Here is a 17307-nt window from a genome sequence, read left to right as displayed (position 1 = left end):
AAGGGCATTGGTTGAGAAGCATTTTTACATTTTCAGTATTGTATTGATTCCAAATGTATGAATACCATTGGTGTATTTTAATGTTTTATCGTGGGTTTAGGTAAGATTTGGGGAAGATTGTCTCTGTGAGAGGGAAAAGGTTTTGCTTCACATTTTGAAAACACCCTGAGACCGAGTGTTTTAATGGGGGAGTGGAAGGTTCAAAAATCCACGGCCGCATTTTATTGGAGCATCCTCAGGACAAGAGAACTACCATGGGATCGTCCTATACACTTTAAATCAACATTTTTGGCCAAGTAAAACCCTCAGACCAGGCAGGCTGGGTAACGTGTGGGTGGATACAGACATTGTGGAGTCTGGCTCACAAGTGAGACAGAGGCACTGGCCAATGGGGGAAGTGCAATCTGGCCAGCCAATCAGGGGTCGAGTCAGGCCTGAAGCGGGGAAATCCTCAACCAATGGGGACTACCCGGCCCAGTTTGAAACAATGACTCACCCCTACTCAAATTATGAATGTGGACCATCATCTAATAATTAATATGGACAGTGGACAATGGTCCAGCAGATGTTGAGGCACCAATGTGCACTGAAACAATACCCTGTCCTCACACCTACCTGTACCTGGGACATCTTCTGATTAAATATTCAAAGCTATCTCCCCGCCCAAACTTACCACCGGGAATGTAGAACCACCGGGAATGTATAACCACCGGGAATGTAGAACCACCGGGGGTGTAGAACCACCGGGAATGTAGAACCACCGGGGGTGTAGAACCACCGGGAATGTAGAACCACCGGGGGTGTAGAACCACCGGGAATGTAGAACCACCGGGAGTGTAGAACCACCGGGAATGTAGAACCACCGGGGGTGTAGAACCACCGGGAATGTAGAACCACCGGGAGTGTAGAACCACCGGGAGTGTAGAACCACCGGGAATGTAGAACCACCGGGAGTGTAGAACCACCGGGAATGTAGAACCACCGGGAGTGTAGAACCACCGGGAGTGTAGAACCACCGGGAGTGTAGAACCACCGGGAGTGTAGAACCACCGGGAGTGTAGAACCACCGGGGGTGTGGAACCACCGGGAATGTAGAAGCACCGGGGGTGTAGAACCACAGGGGGTGTAGAACCACCGGGGGTGTGGAACCACCGGGAGTGTAGAACCACCGGGAATGTAGAACCGGGAATGTAGAACCACCGGGGGTGTGGAACCACCGGGAATGTAGAACCACCGGGAATGTAGAACCACCGGGAATGTAGAACCACTGGGAATGTAGAACCGGGAATGTAGAACCACCGGGAGTGTAGAACCACCGGGAATGTAGAACCACCGGGGGTGTGGAACCACCGGGAATGTAGAACCACCGGGGGTGTGGAACCACTGGGAATGTAGAACCGGGAATGTAGAACCACCGGGGGTGTGGAACCACTGGGAATGTAGAACCACCGGGAATGTAGAACCACTGGGAATGTAGAACCGGGAATGTAGAACCACCGGGAATGTCGAACCACCGGGAATGTATAACCACCGGGAATGTAGAACCACCGGGGGTGTAGAACCACCGGGAATGTAGAACCACCGGGGGTGTAGAACCACCGGGAATGTAGAACCACCGGGGGTGTAGAACCACCGGGAATGTAGAACCACCGGGAATGTAGAACCACCGGGGGTGTAGAACCACCGGGAATGTAGAACCACCGGGAATGTAGAACCACCGGGAATGTAGAACCACCGGGGGTGTAGAACCACCGGGAATGTAGAACCACCGGGAGTGTAGAACCACCGGGAGTGTAGAACCACCGGGAGTGTAGAACCACCGGGAGTGTAGAACCACCGGGGGTGTGGAACCACCGGGAATGTAGAAGCACCGGGGGTGTAGAACCACAGGGGGTGTAGAACCACCGGGGGTGTGGAACCACCGGGAGTGTAGAACCACCGGGAATGTAGAACCGGGAATGTTGAACCACCGGGGGTGTGGAACCACCGGGAATGTAGAACCACCGGGAATGTAGAACCACCGGGAATGTAGAACCACTGGGAATGTAGAACCGGGAATGTAGAACCACCGGGAGTGTAGAACCACCGGGAATGTAGAACCACCGGGGGTGTGGAACCACCGGGAATGTAGAACCACCGGGGGTGTGGAACCACTGGGAATGTAGAACCGGGAATGTAGAACCACCGGGGGTGTGGAACCACTGGGAATGTAGAACCACCGGGAATGTAGAACCACTGGGAATGTAGAACCGGGAATGTAGAACCACCGGGAATGTAGAACCACCGGGAATGTAGAACCACTGGGAATGTAGAACCACCGGGAATGTAGAACCACCGGGAGTGTAGAACCACCGGGAGTGTAGAACCACCGGGGGTGTAGAACCACCGGGAATGTAGAACCACCGGGAATGTAGAACCACCGGGAATGTAGAACCACCGGGGGTGTGGAACCACCGGGAGTGTAGAACCACCGGGGGTGTGGAACCACCGGGAGTGTAGAACCACCTGGGGTGTAGAACCACCGGGAATGTAGAACCACCGGGAGTGTAGAACCACCGGGAATGTCGAACCACCGGGAATGTAGAACCACCGGGGGTGTAGAACCACCGGGAATGTAGAACCACCGGGGGTGTAGAACCACCGGGAATGTAGAACCACCGGGAATGTAGAACCACCGGGGGTGTGGAACCACCGGGAATGTAGAACCACCGGGAATGTAGAACCACCGGGAGTGTGGAACCACTGGGAATGTAGAACCACCGGGAATGTAGAACCACTGGGAATGTAGAACCGGGAATGTAGAACCACCGGGGGTGTGGAACCACCGGGAATGTCGAACCACCGGGGGTGTAGAACCACCGGGAATGTAGAACCACCGGGAGTGTAGAACCACCGGGAATGTAGAACCACCGGGAATGTCGAACCACCGGGAATGTAGAACCACCGGGAATGTCGAACCACTGGCAATGTAGAACCACCGGGAGTGTAGAACCACCGGGAATGTAGAACCACTGGGAATGTAGAACCACCGGGGGTGTAGAACCACCGGGAATGTAGAACCACTGGGAGTGTAGAACCACCGGGAGTGTGGAACCAGCCGGAGAGAGGAGTAAGCAGTTAGAGTCAGCTTTTGAAGCAGTTAGAGTCAGCTTTTGAAGCAGTTAGAGTCGGCTTTTCACAGGGCCCTTGCTCTGGGGAAGGTGTACTTAACTCCAGCAGCTTTTTGCTCAGGAGCTAACCGAAAGGCAAAGAGAATAAACCGATGCAACATTGAGGAGGAAAACCGAACCGAACAACGTAAAACCCACCCCAGAGGGACCCCGAGCTGAAATAAGTGGCCCCCCAGAACCCCGGTGTTGATAGAATTGTGAGGATAGCCCAGACCCCCTCACAGACTCAATTTAGGATAGGAATTGTTAAGGAGGGTGGAAGTGAGAGGGGTGGTTGTGTGTGAGTGGAATGTTTTAACCTCTTGTTTTCCCCTTCCCTATTGTGAGATATTTTGTGTTGTTGAGTGAGATTGTGCCATTACTGCTATTTATGACCTCTTCCTATGCCCTCTATCTTGGTGTTTACTATTCTAAATAAACAACATTAGCTATTTTGTTCTCTTACCCACTGTGTCTGGTGTCTCATTACTCACCCACCCTCACAAATCGCACCAGGACCCCAGGTGAGTGTGGACTCGAAACCACACCCCAAGCTCCCCTTACAACATGCAGTGCCACTCTACCACTGTCGCTGTGGATGTCAGTGTGTACAGACCGATTCGTATCCACTGTGGAGACACTGCAAGTACTGACCCACTCTGTGATTCCCCCTGTGTAGTCTCTGTCAGTACTGACCCACTCTGTGATTCCCCCTGTGTAATCTCTGTAAGTACTGACCCACTCTGTGATTCCCCCTGTGTAGTCTCTGTAAGTACTGACCCACTCTGTGATTCCCCTGTGTAGTCTCTGTCAGTACTGACCCACTCTGTGATTCCCCCTGTGGAGACACTGCAATTACTGACCCACTCTGTGATTCCCCCTGTGTAGTCTCTGTCAGTACTGACCCACTCTGTGATTCCCCCTGTGTAGTCTCTGTAAGTACAGACCCACTCTGTGATTCCCACTGTGTAGTCTCTGTAAGTACTGACCCACTCTGTGATTCCCACTGTGTAGTCTCTGTAAGTACTGACCCACTCTGTGATTCCCCCTGTGTAGTCTCTGTGAGTACAGACCCACTCTGTGATTCCCACTGTGTAGTCTCTGTAAGTACTGACCCACTCTGTGACTCACCCTGTGGAGTCTCTGTAAGTACTGACCCACTCTGTGATTACCCCTGTGTAGTCACTGTAAGTACTGACCCACTCTGTCATTCCCCCTGTGTAGTCTCTGTAAGTACTGACCCACTCTGTGATTCCTCCTGTGTAGTCTCTGTATGTACTGACCCACTCTGTGACTACCCCTGTGTAGTCTCTGTAAGTACTGACCCACTCTGTGACTCCCCCTGTGTAGTCTCTGTAAGTACTGACCCACTCTGTAATTCGCCCTGTGTAGTCTCTGTAAGTACAGACCCACCCTGTGATTCCCCCTGTGTAGCCTCTGTGATTACTGACCCACTCTGTGACTCCCCCTGTATAGTCTCTGTAAGTACTGACCCACTCTGTGATTCCCCCTGTGTAGTTTCTGTAAGTACAGACCCACTCTGTGATTCCCCCTGTGTAGTCTCTGTAAGTACAGACCCACTCTGTGACTCCCACTGTGTAGTCTCTGTAAGTACTGAACCACTCTGTGATTCCCACTGTGTAGTCTCTGAAAGTACAGACCCACTCTGTGACTCCCCCTGCGTAATCTCTGCAAGTAGTGACCCACTCTGTGATTCCCCCTGTGTAGTCTCTGTAAGTACAGACCCACTCTGTGACTCCCCCTGTGTAGTCTCTGTAAGTACTGACCCACTCTGTGATTCCCCTGTGTAGTCTCTGAAAGGACTGACCCACTCTGTGATTCCCCCTGTGTCGTCTCTGTAAGTAATGACCCACTCTGTGATTCCCCCTGTGTAGTCTCTGTAAGTACTGACCCACTCTGTGATTCCCCCTGTGTAGTCTCTTTAAGTACAGACCCACTCTGTGATTCCACCTGTGTTGTCTCTGTAAGTACTGACCCACTCTGTGACTCCCCTGCGTAATCTCTGCAAGTAGTGACCCACTCTGTGATTCCCCCTGTGTAGTCTCTGTAAGTACAGACCCACTCTGTGACTCCCCCTGTGTAGTCTCTGTAAGAACTGACCCACTCTGTGACTCCCCCTGTGTAGTCTCTGTAAGTACAGACCCACTCTGTGATTCCCCTGTGTAGTCTCTGTAAGTACTGACCCACTCTGTGATTCCCCCTGTGTAGCCTCTGTAAGTACTGACCCACTCTGTGATTCCCCTGTGTAGTCTCTAAAAGGACTGACCCACTCTGTGATTCCCCCTGTGTAGTCTCTGTAAGTAATGACCCACTCTGTGATTCCCCCTGTGTAGTTTCTGTAAGTACAGACCCACTCTGTGATTCCCCCTGTGTAGTCTCTGTAAGTACAGACCCACTCTGTGACTCCCCCTGTGTAGTCTCTGTAAGTACTGAACCACTCTGTGATTCCCACTGTGTAGTCTCTGAAAGTACAGACCCACTCTGTGACTCCCCCTGCGTAATCTCTGCAAGTAGTGACCCACTGTGTGATTCCCCCTGTGTAGTCTCTGTAAGTACAGACCCACTCTGTGACTCCCCCTGTGTAGTCTCTGTAAGTACTGACCCACTCTGTGATTCCCCCTGTGTCGTCTCTGTAAGTAATGACCCACTCTGTGACTCACCCTGTGTAGTCTCTGTAAGTACTGACCCACTCTGTGATTCCCCCTGTGTAGTCTCTGTAAGTACAGACCCACTCTGTGATTCCCCCTGTGTCGTCTCTGTAAGTAATGACCCACTCTGTGACTCACCCTGTGTAGTCTCTGTATGTACTGACCCACTCTGTGACTACCCCTGTGTAGTATCTGTAAGTACTGACCCACTCTGTGACTCCCCCTGTGTAGTCTCTGTAAGTACTGACCCACTCTGTAATTCCCCCTGTGTAGTCTCTGTAAGTACAGACCCACCCTGTGATTCCCCCTGTGTAGTCTCTGTAAGTACTGACCCACCCTGTGATTCCCCCTGTGCAGTCTCTGTAAGTACTGACCCACTCTGTGATTCCCACTGTGTAGTCTCTGTAAGTACAGACCCACTCTGTGATTCCCCCTGTGTAGTCTCTGTATGTACAGACCCACTCTGTGACTCCCCCTGTGTAGTCTCTGTAAGTACTGAACCACTCTGTGATTCCCCCTGCGTAATCTCTGCAAGTAGTGACCCACTCTGTGATTCCCCCTGTGTAGTCTCTGTAAGTACAGACCCACTCTGTGACTCCCCCTGTGTAGTCTCTGTAAGTACTGACGCACTCTGTGATTCCCCTGTGTAGTCTCTGAAAGGACTGACCCACTCTGTGATTCCCCCTGTGTCGTCTCTGTAAGTAATGACCCACTCTGTGATTCCCCCAGTGTAGTCTCTGTAAGTACTGACCCACTCTGTGATTTCCCCCTGTGAAGTCTCTTTAAGTACAGACCCACTCTGTGATTCCACCTGTGTTGTCTCTGTAAGTACTGACCCACTCTGTGACTCCCCTGCGTAATCTCTGCAAGTAGTGACCCACTCTGTGATTCCCCCTGTGTAGTCTCTGTAAGTACAGACCCACTCTGTGACTCCCCCTGTGTAGTCTCTGTAAGAACTGACCCACTCTGTGACTCCCCCTGTGTAGTCTCTGTAAGTACAGACCCACTCTGTGATTCCCCTGTGTAGTCTCTGTAAGTACTAACCCACTCTGTGATTCCCCCTGTGTAGCCTCTGTAAGTACTGACCCACTCTGTGATTCCCCTGTGTAGTCTCTAAAAGGACTGACCCACTCTGTGATTCCCCCTGTGTCGTCTCTGTAAGTAATGACCCACTCTGTGATTCCCCCTGTGTAGTTTCTGTAAGTACAGACCCACTCTGTGATTCCCCCTGTGTAGTCTCTGTAAGTACAGACCCACTCTGTGACTCCCCCTGTGTAGTCTCTGTAAGTAGTGAACCACTCTGTGATTCCCACTGTGTAGTCTCTGAAAGTACAGACCCACTCTGTGACTCCCCCTGCGTAATCTCTGCAAGTAGTGACCCACTCTGTGATTCCCCCTGTGTAGTCTCTGTAAGTACAGACCCACTCTGTGACTCCCCCTGTGTAGTCTCTGTAAGTACTGACCCACTCTGTGATTACCCTGTGTAGTCTCTGAAAGGACTGACCCACTCTGTGATTCCCCCTGTGTCGTCTCTGTAAGTAATGACCCACTCTGTGATTCCCCCAGTGTAGTCTCTGTAAGTACTGATCCACTCTGTGATTCCCCCTGTGTAGTCTCTTTAAGTACAGACCCACTCTGTGATTCCACCTGTGTTGTCTCTGTAAGTACTGACCCACTCTGTGACTCCCCTGCGTAATCTCTGCAAGTAGTGACCCACTCTGTGATTCCCCCTGTGTAGTCTCTGTAAGTACAGACCCACTCTGTGATTCCCCCTGTGTAGTCTCTGCAAGTACAGACCAACTCTGTGATTCCCCTGTGTAGTCTCTATAAGTACTGACCCACTTTGTGATTCCCCCTGTGTAGCCTCTGTAAATACTGACCCACTCTGTGTCTCCCCCTGTGTAGTCTCTGCAAGTACTGACCCACTCTGTGCAGTCCCCCTGTGCAGTCTCTGTAAGTACAGACCCACTCTGTGACTCCCCTGTGTAGTCTCTGTAAATACAGACCCACTCTGTGATTCCCCCTGTGTAGTCTCTGTAAGTACAGACCCACTCTGTGATTCCCCCTGTGTAGTCTCTGTAAGTACAGACCCACTCTGTGATTCCCCCTGTGCAGTCTCTGTAAATACTGACCCACTCTGTGATTCCCCCTGTGTAGTCTCTGTAAGTACTGACCGGCTCTGTGATTCCTGTGTCGTCTCTGTCAGTACTGACCCACTATGTGACTCACCTGTGTAGTCTCTGTAAGTACTGACCCACTCTGTGATTCCTGTGTCGTCTCTGTCAGTACTGACCCACTCTGTGACTCCCCCTGTGTAGTCTCTGTAAGTACTGACCCACTCTGTGATTCCCCCTGTGTCGTCTCTGTAAGTACAGACCCACTCTGTGATTCCCCCTGTGTAGTCTCTGTAAGTACTGACCCACTCTGTGATTCCCCCTGTGTAGTCTCTGTAAGTACTGAATCACTCTGTGATTCCCCCTGTGTAGTCTCTGCAAGTACAGACCCACTCTGTGATTCCTGTGTAGTCTCTGTAAGTACTGACCCACTCTGTGAATCCCCCTGTGTAGTCTCTGTAAGTACTGACCCACTCTGTGACTCCCCCTGTGTAGTCTCTGTAAGTACAGACCCACTCTGTGACTCCCCCTGTGTAGCCTCTGTAAGGACTGACCCACTCTGTGACTCCCCCTGTGTAGTCTCTTTCAGTACTGACCCACTCTGATTCCCCCTGTGTAGTCTCTGTAAGTACTGACCCACTCTGTGATTCCCCTGTGTAGTCTCTGTAAGTACAGACCCACTCTGTGACGTCCCCTGTGTAGTCTGTGTAAGTACAGACACTCTCTGTGATTCCCCCTGTGTAGTCTCTGTAAGTACTGACCCACTCTGTGATTCCCCCTGTGTCGTCTCTGTAAGTACTGACCCACTCTGTGATTCCCCCTGTGTCGTCTCTGTAATTACTGACCCACTCTGTGATTCCCCCTGTGTAGTCTCTGTAAGTTCTGACCTACTCTGTGATTCCCCCTGTGTAGTCTCTGTAAGTACTGACCCACTCTGTGACTCCCCCTGTGTAGTCTCTGTAAGTACAGACCCAATCTGTGATTCCCCCTGTGTAGTCTCTGTAAGTACTGACCCACTCTGTGATTCCCCCTGTGTAGTCTCTGCAAGTACAGACCCACTCTGTGATTCCTGTGTAGTCTCTGGAAGTACTGACCCACTCTGTGAATCCCCCTGTGTAGTCTCTGTAAGTACTGACCCACTCTGTGACTCCCCCTGTGCAGTCTCTGTAAGTACAGACCCACTCTGTGACTCCCCCTGTGTAGTCTCTGGAAGTACTGACCCACTCTGTGATTCCCCCTGTGTCGTCTCTGTAAGTACTGACCCACTCTGTGATTCCCCCTGTGTAGACTCTGTAAGTACTGACCCACTCTGTGACTCAAGCTGTGTAGTCTCTGTAAGTACAGACCCACTCTGTGACTCCCCCTGTGTAGTCTCTGTAAGTACTGACTGACTCTGTGATTCCCCCTGTGTAGTCTCTGTAAGTACTGACCCACTCTGTGACTCCCACTGTGTAGTCTCTGTAAGTACTGACCCACTCTGTGACTCCCCCTGTGTAGTCTCTGTAAGTGCAGACCCACTCTGTGACTCCCCTTGTGTAGTCTCTGTAAGTGCAGACCCACTCTGTGATTCTCCTGTGAAGTCACTGCAAGTACAGACCCACTCGGTATTCCTGTGTAGTCTCTGTAAGTACTGACCCACTCTGTGATTCCCCCTCTGTAGTCTCTGTAAGTACTGACCCACTCTGTGATTCCCCCTGCGTAGTCTCTGTTTGTACTGACCCACTCTGTGATTCCCCCTGTGTAGTCTCTGTAAGTACTGACCCACTCTGTGACTCCCCTGTGTAGTCTCTGTAAGTACTGACCCATTCTGTGATTCCCCCTGTGTAGTCTCTGTAAGTACAGACCCACTCTGTGATTCCTCCTGTGTTGTCTCTGAAAGTACTGACCCACTCTGTGACTCCACCTGTATAGTCTCTGTAAGTACTGACCCACTCTGTGATTCCCCCTGTGTCGTCTCTGTAAGTACAGACCCAATCTGTGACTCCCGCTGTGTAGTCTCTGTTAGTACAGACCCAATCTGTGACGCCCCCTGTGTAGTCTCTGTAAGTACAGACCCACTCTGTGATTCCTCTGTGTAGTCTCTGTTAGTACAGACCCAATCTGTGACGCCCCCTGTATAGTCTGTGTAAGTACAGACACTCTCTGTGATTCCCCTGTGTCGTCTGTAAGTACAGACCCACTCTGTGATTCCCCCTGTGTAGTCTCTAAGTACAGACCCACTCTGTGATTCCCCCTGTGTAGTCTCTGTAAGTACTGACCCACTCTGTGACTCCCCCTGTGTAGTCTGTGTAAGTACTGACACACTCTGTGATTCCCCTGTGTAGTCTCTGTAAGTACTGACCCACTCTGTGATTCCCCCTGTGTACTCTCTGTAAGTACTGAACCACTCTGTGACTCCCCTGTGTAGTCTCTGGAAGTACAGACCCACTCTGTGACTCCCCCTGTGTAGTCTCTGTAAGTACAGACCCACTCTGTGACGTCCCCTGTGCAGTCTGTGTAAGTACAGACACTCGCTGTGATTACCCCTGTGCAGTCTCTGTAAATACTGACCCACTCTGTGATTCCCCCTGTGTAGTCTCTGTAAGTACTGACCCACTCTGTGATTCCCCCTGTGTAGTCTCTGTAAGTTCTGACCCACTCTGTGACTCCCCCGTGTCGTCTCTGTAAGTACTGACCCACTCTGTAACTACTGACCCGCTCTGTGATTCCCCCTGTGTCGTCTCTGTCAGTACTGACCCACTATGTGACTCCCCTGTGTAGTCTCTGTAAGTAATTACCCACTCTGTGATTCCTGTGTCGTCTCTGTCAGTACTGACCCACTCTGTGACTCCCCCTGTGTAGTCTCTGTAAGTACTGACCCACTCTGTGATTCCCCCTGTGTAGTCTCTGTAAGTACAGACCCACTCTGTGATTCCCCCTGTGTAGTCTCTGTAAGTACTGACCCACTCTGTGATTCCCCCTGTGTAGTCTCTGTAAGTACTGAATCACTCTGTGATTCCCCCTGTGTAGTCTCTGCAAGTACAGACCCACTCTGTGATTCCGGTGTAGTCTCTGGAAGTACTGATCCACTCTGTGAATCCCCCTGTGTAGTCTCTGTAAGTACTGACCCACACTGTGACTCCCCCTGTGCAGTCTCTGTAAGTACAGACCCACTCTGTGACTCCCCCTGTGTAGTCTCTGGAAGTACTGACCCACTCTGTGATTCCCCCTGTGTCGTCTCTGTAAGTACTGACCCACTCTGTGATTCCCCCTGTGTAGACTCTGTAAGTACTGACCCACTCTGTAACTCCCCCTGTGTAGTCTCTGTAAGTACTGACCCACTCTGTGATTCCCCCTGTGTAGTCTCTGTAAGTACTGACCCACTCTGTGACTCCCCTGTGTAGTCTCTGTAAGTACTGACCCATTCTGTGATTCCCCCTGTGTAGTCTCTGTAAGTACAGACCCACTCTGTGATTCCTCCTGTGTTGTCTCTGTAAGTACTGACCCACTCTGTGACTCCCCCTGTGTAGTCTCTGTAAGTACTGACCCACTCTGTGATTCCCCCTGTGTAGTCTCTGTAAGTACAGACGCAATCTGTGACTCCCCCTGTGTAGTCTCTGTTAGTACAGACCCAATCTGTGACGCCCCCTGTGTAGTCTCTGTAAGTACAGACCCACTCTGTGACGCCCCCTGTGTAGTCTCTGTAAGTACTGAACCACTCTGTGATTCCCCCTGTGTAGTCTCTGTAAATACAGACCCACTCTGTGACTCCCCCTGTGTAGTCTCTAAGTACAGACCCACTCTGTGACTCCCCCTGTGTAGTCTGTGTAAGTACAGACACTCTCTGTGATTCCCCTGTGTAGTCTCTAAGTACAGACCCACTCTGTGATTCCCCCTGTGTAGTCTCTGTAAGTACTGACCCACTCTGTGACTCCCCCTGTGCAGTCTCTGTAAGTACAGACCCACTCTGTGACTCCCCCTGTGTAGTCTCTGGAAGTACTGACCCACTCTGTGATTCCCCCTGTGTCGTCTCTGTAAGTACTGACCCACTCTGTGATTCCCCCTGTGTAGACTCTGTAAGTACTGACCCACTCTGTGACTCAAGCTGTGTAGTCTCTGTAAGTACAGACCCACTCTGTGACTCCCCCTGTGTAGTCTCTGTAAGTACTGACTGACTCTGTGATTCCCCCTGTGTAGTCTCTGTAAGTACTGACCCACTCTGTGACTCCCACTGTGTAGTCTCTGTAAGTACTGACCCACTCTGTGACTCCCCCTGTGTAGTCTCTGTAAGTGCAGACCCACTCTGTGACTCCCCTTGTGTAGTCTCTGTAAGTGCAGACCCACTCTGTGATTCTCCTGTGAAGTCACTGCAAGTACAGACCCACTCGGTATTCCTGTGTAGTCTCTGTAAGTACTGACCCACTCTGTGATTCCCCCTCTGTAGTCTCTGTAAGTACTGACCCACTCTGTGATTCCCCCTGCGTAGTCTCTGTTTGTACTGACCCACTCTGTGATTCCCCCTGTGTAGTCTCTGTAAGTACTGACCCACTCTGTGACTCCCCTGTGTAGTCTCTGTAAGTACTGACCCATTCTGTGATTCCCCCTGTGTAGTCTCTGTAAGTACAGACCCACTCTGTGATTCCTCCTGTGTTGTCTCTGAAAGTACTGACCCACTCTGTGACTCCACCTGTATAGTCTCTGTAAGTACTGACCCACTCTGTGATTCCCCCTGTGTCGTCTCTGTAAGTACAGACCCAATCTGTGACTCCCCCTGTGTAGTCTCTGTAAGTACTGTCCCACTCTGTGACGCCCCCTGTGTAGTCTCTGTAAGTACAGACCCACTCTGTGATTCCTCTGTGTAGTCTCTGTAAGTACTGTCCCACTCTGTGATTCCCCCTGTGTAGTCTCTGTAAGTACAGACCCACTCTGTGACGCCCCCTGTGTAGTCTCTGTAAGTACAGACCCACTCTGTGACTTCCCCTGTATAGTCTGTGTAAGTACAGACACTCTCTGTGATTCCCCTGTGTAGTCTGTAAGTACAGACCCACTCTGTGATTCCCCCTGTGTAGTCTCTAAGTACAGACCCACTCTGTGATTCCCCCTGTGTAGTCTCTGTAAGTACTGACCCACTCTGTGACTCCCCCTGTGTAGTCTGTGTAAGTACTGACATACTCTGTGATTCCCCTGTGTAGTCTCTGTAAGTACTGACCCACTCTGTGATTCCCCCTGTGTACTCTCTGTAAGTACTGAACCACTCTGTGACTCCCCTGTGTAGTCTCTGGAAGTACAGACCCACTCTGTGACTCCCCCTGTGTAGTCTCTGTAAGTACAGACCCACTCTGTGACGTCCCCTGTGCAGTCTGTGTAAGTACAGACACTCGCTGTGATTCCCCCTGTGTAGTCTCTGTAAGTACTGACCCACTCTGTGATTCCCCCTGTGTAGTCTCTGTAAGTTCTGACCCACTCTGTGACTCCCCCGTGTCGTCTCTGTAAGTACTGACCCACTCTGTAACTACTGACCCGCTCTGTGATTCCCCCTGTGTCGTCTCTGTCAGTACTGACCCACTATGTGACTCCCCTGTGTAGTCTCTGTAAGTAATTACCCACTCTGTGATTCCTGTGTCGTCTCTGTCAGTACTGACCCACTCTGTGACTCCCCCTGTGTAGTCTCTGTAAGTACTGACCCACTCTGTGATTCCCCCTGTGTAGTCTCTGTAAGTACAGACCCACTCTGTGATTCCCCCTGTGTAGTCTCTGTAAGTACTGACCCACTCTGTGATTCCCCCTGTGTAGTCTCTGTAAGTACTGAATCACTCTGTGATTCCCCCTGTGTAGTCTCTGCAAGTACAGACCCACTCTGTGATTCCGGTGTAGTCTCTGGAAGTACTGATCCACTCTGTGAATCCCCCTGTGTAGTCTCTGTAAGTACTGACCCACACTGTGACTCCCCCTGTGCAGTCTCTGTAAGTACAGACCCACTCTGTGACTCCCCCTGTGTAGTCTCTGGAAGTACTGACCCACTCTGTGATTCCCCCTGTGTCGTCTCTGTAAGTACTGACCCACTCTGTGATTCCCCCTGTGTAGACTCTGTAAGTACTGACCCACTCTGTAACTCCCCCTGTGTAGTCTCTGTAAGTACTGACCCACTCTGTGATTCCCCCTGTGTAGTCTCTGTAAGTACTGACCCACTCTGTGACTCCCCTGTGTAGTCTCTGTAAGTACTGACCCATTCTGTGATTCCCCCTGTGTAGTCTCTGTAAGTACAGACCCACTCTGTGATTCCTCCTGTGTTGTCTCTGTAAGTACTGACCCACTCTGTGACTCCCCCTGTGTAGTCTCTGTAAGTACTGACCCACTCTGTGATTCCCCCTGTGTAGTCTCTGTAAGTACAGACGCAATCTGTGACTCCCCCTGTGTAGTCTCTGTTAGTACAGACCCAATCTGTGACGCCCCCTGTGTAGTCTCTGTAAGTACAGACCCACTCTGTGACGCCCCCTGTGTAGTCTCTGTAAGTACAGACCCACTCTGTGATTCCCCCTGTGTAGTCTCTGTAAATACAGACCCACTCTGTGACTCCCCCTGTGTAGTCTCTAAGTACAGACCCACTCTGTGACTCCCCCTGTGTAGTCTGTGTAAGTACAGACACTCTCTGTGATTCCCCTGTGTAGTCTCTAAGTACAGACCCACTCTGTGATTCCCCCTGTGTAGTCTCTGTAAGTACTGACCCACTCTGTGATTCCCCCTGTGTCGTCTCTGTAAGTACTGACCCACTCTGTGATTCCCCCTGTGTAGTCTCTGTAAGTACTGACCCACTCTGTGATTCCCCCTGTGTAGTCTCTGTAAGTACTGACCCACTCTGTGACTCCCCTGTGTAGTCTCTGTAAGTACAGACCCACTCTGTGACTCCCCCTGTGTAGTCTCTGTAAGTACTGACCCACTTTGTGACTCCCACTTTGTAGTCTCTGTAAGTACTGACCCACTCTGTGACTCCCCCTGTGTCGTCTCTGTAAGTAAAGACCCACTCTGCGATTATCCCTGTGTAGTCTCTGTAAGTACAGACCCACTCTGTGATTCTCCTGTGTAGTCTCTGTAAGTACTGACCCACTCTGTGATTCCCCCTGTGTAGTCTCTGTTAGTACTGACCCACTCTGTGATTCCCCCTGTGTAGTCTCTGTAAGTACTGACCCACTCTGTGACTCCCCATGTGTAGTCTCTGTAAGTACTGACCCACTCTGTGATTACTGTGTCGTCTCTGTCAGCACTGACCCACTATGTGACTCCGCATGTGTAGTCTCTGTCAGTACTGACCCACTCTGTGACTCCCCCTGTGTAGTCTCTGTAAGTACTGACCCACTCTGTGATTCCCCCTGTGTAGTGTCTGAAAGTACAGACCCACTCTGTGATTCCCCCTGTGTAGTCTCTGTAAGTACTGACCCACTCTGTGATTCCCCCTCTGTAGTCTCTGTAAGTACTGAATCACTCTGTGATTCCCCCTGTGTAGTCTCTGCAAGTACAGACCCACTCTGTGATTCCTGTGTAGTCTCTGTAAGTACCGACCCACTCTGTGAATCCCCCTGTGTAGTCTCTGTAAGTACAGACCCACTCTGTGACTCCCCCTGTGTAGTCTCTGTAAGTACTGACCCACTCTGTGATTCCCCCTGTGTAGTCTCTTCAAGTACTGAACCACTCTGTGATACCCCCTGTGTCGTCTCTGTAAGTTAAGACCCACTCTGCGATTATCCCTGTGTAGTCTCTGTAAGTACAGACCCACTCTGTGATACCCCTGTGTAGTCTCTGTAAGTACTGACCCACTCTGTGATTCCCCCTGTGTAGTCTCTGTAAGTACTGACCCGCTCTGTGATTCCTGTGTCGTCTCTGTCAGTCCTGACCCACTATGTGACTCCCCTGTGTAGTCTCTGTAAGTACAGACCCACTCTGTGATTCCCCCTGTGTAGTCTCTGTAAGTACTGACCCACTCTGTGATTCCCCCTGTGTAGTCTCTGTAAGTACTGAATCACTCTGTGATTCCCCCTGTGTAGTCTCTGCAAGTACAGACCCACTCTGTGATTCCTGTGTAGTCTCTGGAAGTACTGACCCACTCTGTGAATCCCCCTGTGTAGTCTCTGTAAGTGCTGACCCACTCTGTGACTCCCCCTGTGCAGTCTCTGTAAGTACAGACCCACTCTGTGACTCCCCCTGTGTAGTCTCTGGAAGTACTGACCCACTCTGTGATTCCCACTGTGTAGTCTCTTCAAGTACTGAACCACTCTGTGATACCCGCTGTGTAGTCTCGGTCAGTACTGACCCACTCTGTGATTCCCCCTGTGTCGTCTCTGTAAGTACTGACCCACTCTGTGATTCCCCCTGTGTAGACTCTGTAAGTACTGACCCACTCTGTGACTCAAGCTGTGTAGTCTCTGTAAGTACAGACCCACTCTGTGACTCCCCCTGTGTAGTCTCTGTAAGTACTGACTGACTCTGTGATTCCCGCTGTGTAGTCTCTGTAATTACTGACCCACTCTGTGACTCCCACTGTGTAGTCTCTGTAAGTACTGACCCACTCTGTGACTCCCCCTGTGTAGTCTCTGTAAGTACAGACCCACTCTGTGACTCCCCTTGTGTCGTCTCTGTAAGTGCAGACCCACTCTGTGATTCCTCTGTGAAGTCACTGCAAGTACAGACCCACTCGGTATTCCTGTGTAGTCTCTGTAAGTACTGACCCACTCTGTGATTCCACCTCTGTCGTCTCTGTAAGTACTGACCCACTCTGTGATTCCCCCTGTGTAGTCTCTGTAAGTACAGACCCACTCTGTGATTCCCCCTGTGTAGTCTCTGTAAGTACAGACCCACTCTGTGACTCCCCCTGTGTAGTCTCTGTAAGTACTGACCCACTCTGTGATTCCCCCTGTGTAGTCTCTGTAAGTACTGACCCGCTCTGTGATTCCTGTGTCGTCTCTGTCAGTCCTGACCCACTATGTGACTCCCCTGTGTAGTCTCTGTAAGTACTGACCCACTCTGTGATTCCGCCTGTGTAGTCTCTGTAAGTACAGACCCACTCTGTGATTCCCCCTGTGTAGTCTCTGTAAGTACTGACCCACTCTGTGATTCCCCCTGTGTAGTCTCTGTAAGTACTGAATCACTCTGTGATTCCCCCTGTGTGGTGGAATTCTGCATTAGGATGGAGAATGAAACAGTAATTTCAGAGACCATGGTCCAGAACTTAAAGAAGGGTAACTTTGAAGGTATGAGGCGTGAATTGGCTAGGATAGATTGGCGAATGATACTTAGGGGGTTGACTGTGGATGGGCAATGGCAGACATTTAGAGACCGCATGGATGAAGTACAACAATTGTACATTCCTGTCTGGCGTAAAAATAAAAAGGGGAAGGTGGCTCA

Source organism: Pristiophorus japonicus, unplaced genomic scaffold (genome assembly GCF_044704955.1).
Source record: "Pristiophorus japonicus isolate sPriJap1 unplaced genomic scaffold, sPriJap1.hap1 HAP1_SCAFFOLD_141, whole genome shotgun sequence".
Classification (NCBI taxonomy): domain Eukaryota; kingdom Metazoa; phylum Chordata; class Chondrichthyes; family Pristiophoridae; genus Pristiophorus; species Pristiophorus japonicus.
Note: the sequence above shows the minus strand (reverse complement) of the source record.